Raw genomic sequence first — 14,349 nt, forward strand, 5'->3', positions numbered from 1 at the left:
GTTTGAAAAGAAAGCCTTTAAACTTTGATCTGATTTTTTTTTAATGTAAAGCAATTTGGAACATAATTTTTGAAGTGCTAAGCCACAAATTCAATGTCTGGACCTGACTGCTTTCATTTGTGTCTTGGGGCTTCTACTCCTCCAAAAACAAACGTTTAAAAATTTAAGATGATTTTTCCACAGAAATTAATGCATATAGCATTAGTTGGTCAGCTCCCATAAAAATTACAGCAGCATAGAATAGCTGAGATTAAGGGCTAGATTTAAATCATGCAAGGGCCCAGTTAATATCAGTGCCTAATTAAGAAATCTGTAACATTGGTAGAGAAAAACTCTATCAAGGTGTGATTGGAATTTTTCCTTTCAGTTGCTATTGGGGATTTTAATGGGAATGTATCCTACATGGACTTTGATAGTCACAGGACTAGTTCTCAAATTAAAATGGAGTTTCAAATCTGAGCATGGGGACAAACTAATTTATCTGAAAGGTAATAAAGGAAGTTCTTATCTAAAAATAAATGTCATAGAGTGCCTTAATTTTAGATTACATTTCTCCTTAATCTTTTAAACCTGAAATTCTTTGTGGTTCATATGTATGAGCCTTGCTCCTTGAAGGTAGATGATGGGCATTATTCCTTCTTTTGCATGTGCAGTGCCTAGGTTCTCATTAAATGTTTATGAAATAGCAGAATATAAATATTTTGTTAGTTTTTAAGAGTTATTGCTGAGCACGGTGCTCTGTCATGGCACATTTTCTCTCCAATAAGTAGACAGGTGGGTTGCTTGTGTACCAACTAAGAAGCACTGCAAAGGCAGGTTATAAACTGAATTTGGTCATGCTTGTCTATCCACTAAAAATTGAGAAACTTCATCTTCAGTATAAATTTCTGGATTCCTTTGAAATTTCGGAAGTTGTGTCACAGTTTGGTTCATAGGTCCCCACAGTAGCAATTGGCTAGGGCCCAGGAGTTGCTATTCCCATTAAACAGGGTTCCTTTTCTGCTAGTCACCATTAATAAAATGTGATTGGTTCCATGTTGGGTTGCATGTGGAAGCAGATAAATGGACTGAATCCCCTGCATAAGATTCTAGGCTGACTTGGCTTTTTTATTTTCTAAACTGGCCTGTGGGATAGGCCCTGCTTTAGTTTGCACCTGGAGCATCCCACAAAGTTTCACTTGTTAAAGGCTTTATTGTCAACCTGTGGTGCTATTAAAAGATGCTGGAACCTTTAAGGGGTGGGGCCTCGTGGAAGGAAGTTAGGTCACTGGCGGCATGCCTCAAAGGTGATATTGGGACTCCAGTCCTTTCTTTATCTTTCTTTTGCTTTCCAGGCACCATGAGGTGAACAATCCCCCTTCACTTGTTGAAACCATGATGTATGATGCTGCCATGTGGCCCAAAGCAACAGGGCCAAGTGACCATGTTCCAAAACTTTTGAAACTACGAGCCAAAATAAATCTTTCCTCCTTAAAAGCTCATTTTCTTAGCTATTTTGTGATACCAGTGGAAAACTGAGTAACATAGGCCCTCAAGATTGGGTTACAGCATTTGGTATGCATTTCTATTGCTGTTGGACTTGAATGAGTTAAAGATCTAAGGGTGAGCTTAATTGTTTTTTTTCCAAGCCCCACAAAAAAAGAAGGCAAGACTGTAAGTACTGGACTTGGAGCGAAGCTAGTGTGCATATTCCTAGTACTTCAATGTGGCTCCAGTGGGACTTGAGCAGGATCCAAGCACTAAATAACCCTAATGATATCGGGTAGGAGCTCATCAGGGAGCTGTTCAAGAGTTTGTCAGAGCATATTAAAATACAATACATTCACATAATCAAAAAAGGTACATCAGTCCATCTGTCTATACATTCCTTTTTGATATTAACTTTATCCAGGGACTTTTCAAAATTACATCATCTACTCATACCCTCTTCTTTAGTGAATAAAAATGTGGACAGAAGGAAAAGAAAATCAGAATAAAGTGCACTGGTGTAAGTCCTGTAATTGAAATCATTATTGCTTAAGACACCGTTGCTTTAATCAGCTCTATCATAAATCAATGCTTTGCACTAGTGAAGGTTTAAAATAAAGTGCTGTTAAACAAATTGGGCCTCTTAAAAGGCATGATGCAATTGGAAAGCCACTGAAAATGAAAAAAAAGTGCTTTCTGAATTGATACGCTGGTTCTAGCATTTTATCTTCCACTTAATTTAAAAAAATATATTACCTGGTCCTTTCTTAGAAATTACATATTGGAGGTCTATAATGGCCAAGACTTTAACCCATTAAAAAAATTTACTCCCAGGAACAGTTAATATTTGACATTTAATTGCTTTTTCTTGTTGGAGGAAAAAAAATATGTTTCTTTCCTTCCTTTCTCGATTGACTTTCCAAAAATCACCTTCTGAGCTATAAAGATGGAAAAGAGTAATTGATTTCAAAAACTCAAGTGCATTTACGTGGGTATGCATACACATGTGTGTGTATGTAAATAATATCTCCAAAGTAGCAGGAGCTGGTTCTTCCCTCCCAACAACTCTGCAAGGCAAGGTGTTATGACTGCTGTTTGATAGCTATGGTGACAGAGGTCTAGAGAGGCTACAGAGAAATTCAGGCATGAGAGTCTTTATTCCATTACCACTTTGCTGGCTTCTGGGTGTACTTCACACCCTGGCATAGAGATGTTTATGGAGCCATGACAGAATGCCATCTCAGTGATTCCTATCTATCTTCAGGCAGCTATTTTTTTCAGCTTATAATGGGATTTATCTTATAACATAATCCCATCTACAAATGTTGATGGGCAACTATGATTTGAGCTTTAATGTGAGTCCTCTATTTAATGGAGCTAGAAGAAGCCCTGGGACCACTTTATATCTATAATATTGACTTAAAAGAGATTTCTCATTGTAGTTTTGTCTGGATGACCCAAGGAGGTTAGTCCTCTTACCTTTGGAGCAATGCCTATATGGACTTCAAACAAATTTTCTGGCCCCTCCTCATGACTTGTTTTAAGACATAGAGGAGATCAGGTGGAAACTGGTGTGGAAACAATGAGGAAAACCATTTGTTTAGTTGCCTGAAGTTAGAAAATTTCCATTTCAACATCTTTGGCCTCTCCCCTTTCTGGTGCAGCAAATTCACTACCAAAGGTCAAAGTGTTCTCTTGCATTCTTTTATTTTTTTCTCTTCCCACAAAACCAGGTAGCTTTTAGTCTCTTGAAAAGCTGCACAAACCAACTGTTCCTCTACAGATTATCCCTTTCAGAGCTCAGGTGATATGCCTCATTGGGTTACACCTCCTGTGACTTGTGGTCAGATGGGGCTGTGTCATTCTGCATTATTCTGTCTTGCAGGAAAATATTTACATGTTGGCTCCACCAGGTCCCATTTTCCCCGGGAATGGTTTTGAATGCGCCATCTTCACACTGGTGGTTGAAGTTGAATCACCTGCCTTCATGGGGACCAATGGGCATCTGGCAGAAAACCAGAAAGTCAATCTTCCCCTCACTCAGCTGGAAAACAAGTTTACAACTGTAGGATAACATGTTTCTGAGATGTGGAGTGCAAATACTCTGAGAAGGCTCTTGGAAGGAAACTGAATAGGGAATGGAAATTTGCACTATTCACAATCCCCCCACCTCCCTACTGCCATTATAGAAACAGAAAAGCTTAAGTATGCCTTTTAAACATATTTTCCCTTCCTTTTTTTCTTTGTGTTTTCTATTTCATAAAATTATAATTAAAATGAATAATAATTCTCATTTTTCACAAGGAGTGGTGAAATGGACACTCTTATACTTCTGTGACAGGGTATATTGGGAAAATTCTTTTGGAAATTCATTCATAGTGTTTATCAGGAGAGTCATGAAACATTCATGAGAACAATTATGGCTTAGATGTGAGGTGTCCCCATGAAGCTTATGTATAAGACAATGCAAGAAAGTTTAGAAATGAAATGAATGAGTTATAACAGCTTTAACCTAATTGGTGCATGAATCCACTGATAAGGATTAACTGGGCAGTAACTGTAGGCAGGTGGGGAGTAGCTGGAGGAAGTAGGTCAGTGAACATGTGGCTTTGGGTTTACATTTTGTCACTGGTAAGTGGAGCTCTCTGCTTCCTGGTGCCATATGCCTATCTTTTTTTCCTCCACTGTACTTTTCTGCCATGATGCTCTGCATAATACTGCGCCCAGAGCTATGAAGTCAGCTATCTATGGACAGAAACCTCTGAAACCATGAGCACCAAATAAACTTTTTCTTCTCAAATTGTTCTTGTTAGGTGTTTTGGTCACAGTGACAAAAAGCTGACTAAAACAAGAATTATGTAATAATAAGGAAACAGGAAATGCACGGCGAATGCTTAAACATATATAGTCAAAATGTGCATCATCATCACAATAGATAACATTTGTGTTCTTAACATGTGACGGGCTCTGAGCCAAACGCTTTTAGGCATTGTCTTTAGGTTTAATCTGTACATGGGTTTTGTGTTGTAGATATTATTGTACTTCCATTTTACAGATGACAAAAGAGAGATGTAGGGGAGTTAATTGGTTTACCTGAAGTCACCTTGCTAGTGTGAAACTTCAACCTCATCCCAACTATAGGGTTTTCACTTTTAAAATAACTTGGAATTCCTTATACTATGTGGTTAATTTTAAGGGAAAAACATTAATAACAAAAATGTAAGCTATACTCTATAAAAACCACATGAAAAAGTAAACAGGAAATCTTAGACCACAAGGAAATAGCTTAATTTGTAAAAGCTCGTCTGTAACCAGTTAATAAAATGATTTGTTGCTATCTGAAGCAAATTAAATGTTTCAGGTCTTTCCTCTGGATGAGAATCATATACTATAGGAATGATCGTTAGCTGAGAGAATCTAATTGTTATTCTGCCAATTTAAAAAAGGTCCAAAGAACAAATCTTACATGTAGGTCCAAATGACTTTGAAAGGATTTCATCCAGATTTATTTGGGAATTTCCTTTTGGAATGGGACCTAGACCAAGATTTCTTAGCTTATTTTGTATGAGAATGTATCTGAAAATATTAATGGAATCTGTGGGTTTTTTTTCCTGTTCAGAAAAACCTCTATATTAACACATCTTGATGGATATACGTTGACTTTTATTCAAGGATCTTAGAATTTTTTTTACATTGGTGGCTGGCTTGAAGGATTAAATTAAAATTTCCCTTTCTGTCTTGGCTTGCAGACTGTTTTTCATAACACAGTTTGGTGGATGTTCTTTTTCTAATAAGTCAAGCATGCACACTTTCTTCAGAATATTGTCAATACCTGGATGACTAAAAAATTAAGTGACTATAATGAATAATTTAGTTTCAACATTTTCATTAATATGATATCATGTTATTATAGAACTTGTATCCAGATACTTGGCTAAAAACTGCCTCTTTTTTTTTTTTGTTATCCTATTTAGGGTTAAAAAAAATGTATGGCATACATTACCAAGAATCAAAGATTGTGCCTGGCGGCATAATTGACTTTGTGACAGAGAGAAGCTGAGCAAGGTGAGTAGACAGAATTATGAATCGCAGTTTTCTTAGCACACCTGTAGAGATATATATTTTGATAAACACATATGTATTAAGTGGATATGCATAAGGCAAAGAGTTAGATGGACTCAGAAAATGGGTGGGTTTTTGCTTTTGCATTATATGCAGTGCTCAGAGAGCCTTCAAGTACCGTTGGCTGTGCTACTAATAAGATTATAGCCAGGGCATGCTTTCATTCCATGAAATATTTTCATCATCTAGAAGAGGGAAATTATTTTTACCCCTTCTAAAATCAAAAATTTCTCAGGTTCTGTTCAGGATTGTTCAAGCAGGAGTCAGAAATATCATGTTTAGAGGTCACTGGGCCATCTACCCTAGGAACTTCCCCTCGGCAGTGGTCTCTCTCTATGTTACAGAAGACAGCAAAAATATAAGTCACCATACATCTGACCAATTATGCAATGCTGTATCAAGGGGGAAATTCCTTCCTCACTTCAGCTGGTGAACAGTTATGCCCTGGAGCTCAGGACGGACATGCCTTTTAACTTTTTAACCTGGTTAGTGTAACTGCCAATATTCCTATTCATATAAATGTCTAATCCTTTTTTGAATCTTGCTAGACTATTTGCCTCAATAATATCCCGCGGCAGTGAATTCCACAGGTAGATTATACGCTGCTTTAAAAAGTATTTCCTTTTATTCATTTTAAATTTCTTGCCTTTTAACATCACAAAATGGCCCTTGCTCTTGCATTAAGTGGCAGGGGACAAAGGCATGTCAAATTAAGCTTTAATTCTCTCGAGCACTCTCTTTGCTATTATTAAAACCTTATCTTCTATATATACTTTCTATTTTAGCAATTGTAATCTTGATTAAATGAGATGATTTAAGTTAGTGGTTTTCCACTACTTTGGACACATCATGGGTGCCAGAAAAGAACCCTTATTAATATTCAATGTCATTTATTGGACAAATATTTACTGTGCACCTACTTTTGAAGGAACTGTTTTAATTTTGGAGAGATGGCCTTGAGTAAGACTTATTTAGAAGGACCTAATTTTCTAGAGAAGGAGACACACAGTAAAATACTGAATAAGTATTTGAAATGCCTGGTTTTGGATGATATTAAGTACAATCAGCCCTCCAAATCCATGGATTCTGCATTCTCAGCCTCAGCCAGAATTTATTTCTTGTCATTATTATCTAAATAATACAATATAATAACTATTTACGTAGCATTTACATCGTATTGGTTTTTCTATAGAGGTTTATAGCTTAGATGCAAATTATAGACCATTTTACATAAGGGACTTGAGCATGCTCAAATTTTGATTTCCATGGGGTTTCTGGAACCAACCCCACATGGATACTAAAGGAAAACTATATTGTGGGAAAAATTTAAAAGTTCCTGGGAAAGGATGTCAGGGGCCACATTAGTTTACACCGTCAGAGGGTGACTTTCTGAAAAAGGGACAGTTGAGACTGGCCACCAATGTGTCATCTATGTGAAATATCCATGAAGGTGAGCTCCAGGTTCCAGAGCAAGGCCCAGTAGTTGAGGTTCAATCATTTGTTGAGGGCCTGGATGAGTCAAGCTTGAGAAGGAAAATCTTAGTTTCAGAAACTATCCAGTCAGTGCTCAACAAATCCAGGAGGAGTGTATCTTGTACTGCTGTTTTAACTCCAAAGATTATCAGAGTAAAAAAAGCAAGGGATATAGTTAGTAAGCCTCTTGTTTCAAGATCTAATCATGTTCCTGGGGAACCAGCTGTTTGACCTTGGGTCAATCACCTAATTGCTCTCATGCAAAGCATTCTTTACAAAAATGGGCATACAACTTCTTTTCCTCATGGGGATTGGAGGAGTGGAGGTAAGATTATGTGGAAGCTCTTTATAAACTGCCGAAGGGTGTGAAGATGTTGGTTCTTTTTGCAGGATTTGGGTTTCACCAACACTCTGTACTTGGGTCTGTCATTCTTTTTTTTTCCTTCCATCCTTGTTTTCCGAGTACCCTGACACATCCCTTGCCTCCGCTCAAAGTCCACCAGTGGCATCCACGGTACTTAGCTTTCTCTCCCAGAGGTGGGTTAAACAGGGTAGATTTTCCTAAGGGCTTTACAAATGGAATCAGATGGAGAAGTCACTTGTTGATACTGTGGGATGGATATGGATTTAAAATAATGATTGCTTTTTGTTTTTGCTTCTGTGTGTTCTTGTTTATTGCTCTGTCTTCTGGGGCCCAGTCAACAAAACTTCTCTGTACAAAGATAGAGTCCCTGCCTGAAGTTTGAAGAGACTCTTCCCCAAACCAACACTGGTTGACATGATCGCATTCCCTGTGTTCAACTTCCCTCTCTGCTCCAGAACGGTGGATACACACCATTTCTCACATTGCCTCTTAAAGTTATTCTTTTTAATTGCCCCTTTCTTTCTTTTTTTTCCTGTTTAGGCAATTTAAAATAGAGGCATGTGCAGCTCTGCATAATAATGTGTTATAAAGGCATTTCAAGGAATAAATTATTAGGATTGTTTACATGCATGGTTCAAATTTACTGGCAAATTGCTTAGGCCTCGGTTTTATGATGTAGCTGCCAGTTAGGCTCCTTCTGAATAAGACTCTGAAATAGGAGAAGTCGCCCTTTGCTGTCCCTCACCGGCACTTCCTCTGCCTTGTTCCTGCCCTTTCAACACCTCCTTCCTCTTCCACCCCCAAATAACTCTGTGGAGCTGTCAGGCTTTTTGCACCTTAATGTGAAGACACTTTGTGGGTCCTCCCCAGACCTGCCCCCAACAAAGGTGAGGTGTGCAAAGGAATAAATCTTCAATGGTATAATTTTAGATGCTGTGGCAACTGGGAAGGGTAGCTATTTTTGGCTGTTGGGCTTTCTCCTTGACCTGAGATGATACCGCTTTGCCTGCTGCAGCGTGGCCAGCCAACCCTGCTTGTGGTCCTTTTAGTGATATGTCTGCCGTTCCTGGGAGTGGCTTCTTTCTTTCCTCACTGAGCATTTCTCTGCTCATTTGGAGTTCTGTGTCTTTGTGCAAGGGCATGCATCTATTGACGTGTACCCATGTTGGCTTGTCACGGGCTGACCCAATAAGGTGGTGGTCCAACAACTCTGGATGCAAAGTCAGAGGGAACTGACTCCCTTCCACACAGGAGGTGGAGAAAAATTGGTGGTCCAGTTTCTGTGTGTCCCTCAGCCTCCATGCTTTATCAGCTGCTCAGGGATGGTTGAGTGAGTCACTGCTTCTCTGAGCCAAGCAGGTCTCCAGGCCACAGTGTCCGAGCCTTCCCACTTAGTCTGCCTTACTGAAAGTTGTGTGCTCACAGTGGCTCTTCTGACCACCCTGCTTGTTCTCTTCCCACTCAAGTTCCTGATGCAGCTGCTGACTGCAGACCCCCTGTACTGCCTGGGGAAGGGAGTCCGACCCTCCTGTAGCAGATGGGTGGAATAGCTGCAAGAAGATTTGAAGGGGGCCAAAACTAACAGTGCTTCCAGATGAGGGTGATATTAGAGCCAAGATCATCACTGGGGCAGGGTATCTTGTTCTTAGTTTTACAACCCAAAAAAGTACACAGAAGATTCAAAGATCATTTGGGAAGGAGGAATAAAATCAGGGGAAAAAAACCAAAAAAAATGACAACAGGAAAATGGGACCAGTTTGGAAAAAAAAAAAAAGAATTGAATTTCTTTATGCCCAAAGACAGAAAACAGAGACTTTTTTTTTTTTTTTTTTTTTTTTTTTTGGTATGGAGAGAGCACTGGATCTCTGGATGGTAGTTCTCTTCTCCATTTCCCCTAGCTACAAAGGAGAGAATTCTAGATTTGGGGAGAAAAGGGGGTGAAGGATGAAAGAAAGAAAGGGTGGGGGAGAGGGAATGAGAATGTAAGGAGAGTTTGACCAAGGAACAGAAAATAAGGGAGGATGTAACAAAAAGGAAGAAAACGATCAAGAAAATGTTGTCTTTCATTATCTGCTACAGAAATAAATTTAGTAGAAATTTATTTGGAACCAACCATGTCTGGTTCTCTTATCTTTCTGCAGCAAAGATCACCCTAAAATTTATTAACTGAAAACCACACACACACAAAAATGAAAACCACAGCAATCAATTTGTACTGATTCAGAGTGTTTACTGGGATCAGCTGGGTGGCTCTCAGGCAGTCTATGGGGTCTGATGGCGGCTGAGGCTGGAGCCATCTCTAAGGCTTCCTCCCTCGTGTGTCCTGTGGTTGATGTTGGTCCTTCCTGTGACCTCAGATGGACAGCTGCATGAAGTCATTACACGTGGTCTGAGCCTCCTCACAGCATCTCATACTAGCCCTTCTTACATGGCTGCTCAGGAGTCCAATGACGAGTGTTCCAAGAAAACAAGGTACGAGCTGAATCTTCCTTTCCAGTCATATGTTCTATGGTCCTCCAGTTACTGAAGTACGCTCAGACTCCTAGGTAGGGCACCAGGATGCCTTCTATAGATTTAAGGAGTGTTAAAGAACCTGTGGATCTGAATTAAAACTGCTAAAATGTCCAATCACAGAGTCAGATGCTTCCAACATCTAACTTCCAGCCATTTCTGTCTAGTTGGAGCTGTAAAATCCCACCAAAGATCCAGTGGAAAGTATTGAAGTATCCATTTGCCAGGGGAGGGAGGTGATAGAAGAGCAAATACCAAGCAGGGCTCAAGATGAACACTGCATGCTCACAGATCATAGGCAGAGTGGGTAGGAAGACGGGTGGTCACTTATCACTGGAGAGCACTGAAGGCCAGCAGGATACAGTGACACAGTGGCCAACATCCTCTAACTCTGAAGTGGGGTGTTGCCAGTTTTATTCAATCCTATGTGTTTGTTATCCATAACTTACCTGCTCATTACCTCTTTCCTTCTGCCTCACCTGGCTCCTACCAACTGTTCTTTCTTTTCACTGAAATATTCTGTAACGGTGTGAAAACTCTTCTGCATCCTTCATACCCCTGGGTCATGACTTTATCCTTTGGGCCATAAAGTCCCATCCCCTTCCCTACTTTTTTGCTCCTCCATTACCATCTTTCAGATCACTGAACTTCTCTCTACTTTTCTTGTCCATTCCTCAGTTGATTACTTGAAACAGGCCTTTTTATTTTGTTTTCCTCCTTTTTGGCCACTGTCTCCTGCCTTTTAAATCATATCCTGTATTTGACAACTCATGCCTCTCTTCCCTGCTCTGATCTATCTTATTATAGGAGCCTGTTGCCCAGCACAGAATCACAGGACGTCGGATCCAGGTGCACAGAATACCCGGCACCTCTGCCAGAGACACACAGCCCTCTTCCTGGGGTTGTGGAGGGGGGGCAGTTGTGGCTTGCACCCGGCCAAGGATTTTCAGGTGAGATTTGCTGTCCCATTTCTCACCTTGCTTTGGTAAGCATTTCCTACATTCCATCAACACTAAAATTACTTTTCTCTTCATCTGGGCTTTGAATATCCCAATACCACCCACTGTGGAATTCACTTTTTAATCCTCATGTAGGCTGGGTTTCTTTTCTTATCCTAGTAAAAAAACGATAGGTATCCACTACTTCTCTTACATAGAGAAGTAAAAATTAAACAAACATTATAGATAGAAAGATTGTTAATGCCTTGATGTGGGGCTTTCTTTCCTCCCTTCCCCAGCTACATTTATGCTTTTTATGTTTTTGGTACTGAGACCTGAACCCAGTGATGCTTTATCACTGAGCTACATTCTCAGCCCTTTTCATCATTTATTTTGAGATAGGGTCACATTAATTGCAGAGTGTCTTGCTAAATTGCTGAGGCTGGCCTCTAATTTGTGATCCTCCTGATTCAGACACCTGATTCGCTGGGATTAAGGCAGGCACCACCACACCTGGATGTATTTATGGTGTTTTAGAGACAGAAATATCACCCACTCAGATGGTCAGTATTTTCCTCCAAGCCACTTGCTGCTTTGTAGAACCAGTTTTACAGTTCTCTATTTCCTGGCCCCAGCTAACTGGAGTGGGGCTGGACATCTGAATCCCAGTGGACTGATATCTGCTCTGTCCATGAGATTAAATCAGATGGCACCTTGGACTACAGGTGTGGAACTGGGACGGGATGCTTCCTTCCTTACCTCATATCTGTCTTCAATGGAGCAGTGCTTATGGGACTTTACCAGTGACTGTGCAAGATGAACTTTTTGTCTAAATCTGCTTTCCGCACTGAATAATGTATCATAACTTTTTCTATATGTCAAATATTCTCCCAGATTATAATTTTGATAAGTGCCCCGTGATTACTGTTGATGTCTTGATATTTATGGGAGAAGTGCAATTCAGGGGTGAAGCTTGAACTCTGTGTTGAATAATACTGGATTTAAATACCCTCTATGGCCCTTGTTTGCTATATGATTTGGACAGTTATTTAGATACTTTATGTCTTAGTTTCTTTGTTCATAAAATAGTAAAAAATAAGGTTGAAGTGTATCATGAATCTTAAAGTTCCCAGCACATTATCTGTCACAAAGGTAAGGGTTCAGTAATGCCATCAGGCATTACTAATAATCATAAACCTGTTCTTTATTATTGCTCATATAACACCCCACTATTTTCTTTCTTTTTTAAAAAATATTTTTATTAGTTATTGATGGACCTTTATTTATTTATTTGTTTGTATGTGGTGCTGAGAATCGAACCCAGGGCCTCACACGTGCTAGGCAAGCGCTCTACCACTGAGCCACAGCCCCAGCCCCAGCCCTGACCCCACTATTTTCTGCACAGTTTAAACAGAACTTCAGTGAACAAGTTGAATATTTGTGCATGATTATTCCTTGAGCTAAATGCCTAGAAGTTGAAATAATGGATCAAAGATTATGAACATTAAAAAAAGTTTAAAAATTGTTTTGTCATGCTATCTCTGATCTCTTCTAAATTGCCCACCATTTCACCCTTTACCATCTTCTTCTTGGCTGCGGATTTGAAGACATTATGTTCCTTTTGTATCCAGGATGGAGTCTGTGCTCATCTTCCAACAAAATTAAAACACTGTCACATCTGACCTTTGAGTGGGGGCTCTTTCAGGTAAATTTAATTAGATCAGTTAGCAATTCACTTACATGCCAGGTGCAGATTTAGTTTATGTATAGGTAAGTGTTATAGATTAGCTTTATATTTTGAGAACTGATTCTTGCATTGAGAGCTTTGGAGCCATTGTAGAAAGAGTATCAAACAGTAGGAAGTCAGATATTGACTAAGACTTACAATAGATATGACATTGTTTCCTCTCTAGGAAATTGAGACATCTGGAATGTAAGCATCATTATTGCTTGACGTTCCAGTAATAACCTTCTACCTGTGGACCCTAGCCGGCTTCAAGGCTTGGAAAAATATATCAATATGAAGTTTTGTGAGAATTGCCTTCGAGTCACTTACAGTGTTGGGAGCTTTAGGAAGAAAAGGATAACCCAACAGAATCCTTGACCTCAAGGAATGTACTGGGAAAATAGATATGTACATAATTATTGAGCAAAGGAAATTTTGCTAGAATGTATGTAGACACCTGTAAGAAAATTTCAGAATTAACTACTTCAAGAGCTGAGGCTGTGCATTTAGCCATTTAGTCCTTGATGATTTTGTTTCATTGGGTCCTAAATTATAGATTTAATTTTTTAAAGTTTCCAACAATGAACAACTGACAATTTTTAGGTAAAAATTCAGATTTCTGTCTTACCTTTGAAAAATGGAAGAATAGGCAATAATGAGCCCCCATTTCACCATAGCAATAGTGAAGAAAGGCTGACCTTTAGGCCAAGGAATAAGATTTCCTTTTTTGCTACAGTCCCTACCACTCCCTACTATCTTGTAATGTACTACTTCCCTCATTTGTGCTATCTGTGTATGCCATGTGATTTATGGTTGTGACTTAGCAGAAGGAGGCCCTTGTTCTTTCACAGGGTATCAGAGAAAACTCAGAAAAATCTGGTAGAAGGGAGGCCTGCAGGCTGAGCAGGGATTTTCTGTGTTTGTAGATAGACAGTGAAACACTGAAGGCAAATGGAATAGCTTGTCCAGAGGTGTGGGGCTTGAGCACAGAAGGTCCACTTGGATAGTGACACCCACACAGGATGGCAAAAGAGTTTGGTATTTGAGGAAAGAGGTTCATAAAGAGGGAGAACTAGTGAAGTATGCACAAGTCCCAGGTCATGCACAGCATGGCATACCAAAATGAAGACTTTGGAATTTGGCCAACAAGAATTAGATGGAATGGTGGATAGGATGACAGCTAACATAGTTTCTAACAATGCCCTGCATCCATGCTGGTGCCATGACAACTGTGTCATGTGCAGGACCTCACTAAATTCTGACTCCAAGAACATGAGATATGTACTGTCACTGCTGAGAAAGTTCAAGTAGGGAGAGATGGGTTAAATGACTTTCCCAAGGTCACAACCAGTAAATGATAAAGCAGGAAGTGGGCCCACAGCCTCATTATAGGATTTGCAACCTTACTGTTAGTGTCCTCTGCTTCTCAGATGGATCAATGCTGTAGAATAGGTACTCTGGCATTAGAAGTGAGTGCAGGAGGCTCAGAGAACCGGGCATTGGAGGCCACTGCCATGGCCATGCAAGAAAGCCAAAGGTCTTCCACCAAGGAGGCCTTAGTACTGGCACTGAGGAGGGGTGAATGTGAGGAACATTGACCGTGGGATCTTCCTTTATGGAGCCTGCCAGCTCTGGAATTTTTTCCTCCTCCTTTAAATTCTCAGAGTACTCTGTGTCTTTTCCCCAGGTCCTGCTTGTGTCATGTACCCTAACAGCTGTTTGCCTCTTATCACATCTAGTATATTTTG

The 14,349-nt window shown here is 39.8% G+C and overlaps 1 protein-coding gene across 7 annotated transcripts in view; it reads left to right on the plus strand.

Moving 5' to 3' along the window:
• The first annotated feature begins 5,435 nt into the window (after positions 1 to 5,435).
• The window catches only part of LOC308646900 (uncharacterized protein), a 132,649-nt gene continuing 123,735 nt past the window's right edge, over positions 5,436 to 14,349 (plus strand). For 5 of the 7 annotated variants that reach the window (XR_014021506.1, XR_014021507.1, XR_014021508.1 and 2 more), the window contains exons 1-3: positions 5,436 to 5,532; positions 9,784 to 9,898; positions 10,745 to 10,887. The gene's annotated coding sequence lies outside the window, so the exon portion shown is untranslated. Of the gene's footprint in view, positions 5,533 to 8,199; positions 8,314 to 9,783; positions 9,899 to 10,744; positions 10,888 to 14,349 lie in introns of those variants that run through there. The other 2 variants (XR_014021510.1, XR_014021512.1) reach the window with 2 other exon arrangements.

The sequence above is a fragment of the Spermophilus citellus genome (assembly GCF_964194105.1).
Source record: "Spermophilus citellus genome assembly, chromosome: 4".
In the NCBI taxonomy this organism is placed as follows: domain Eukaryota; kingdom Metazoa; phylum Chordata; class Mammalia; order Rodentia; family Sciuridae; genus Spermophilus; species Spermophilus citellus.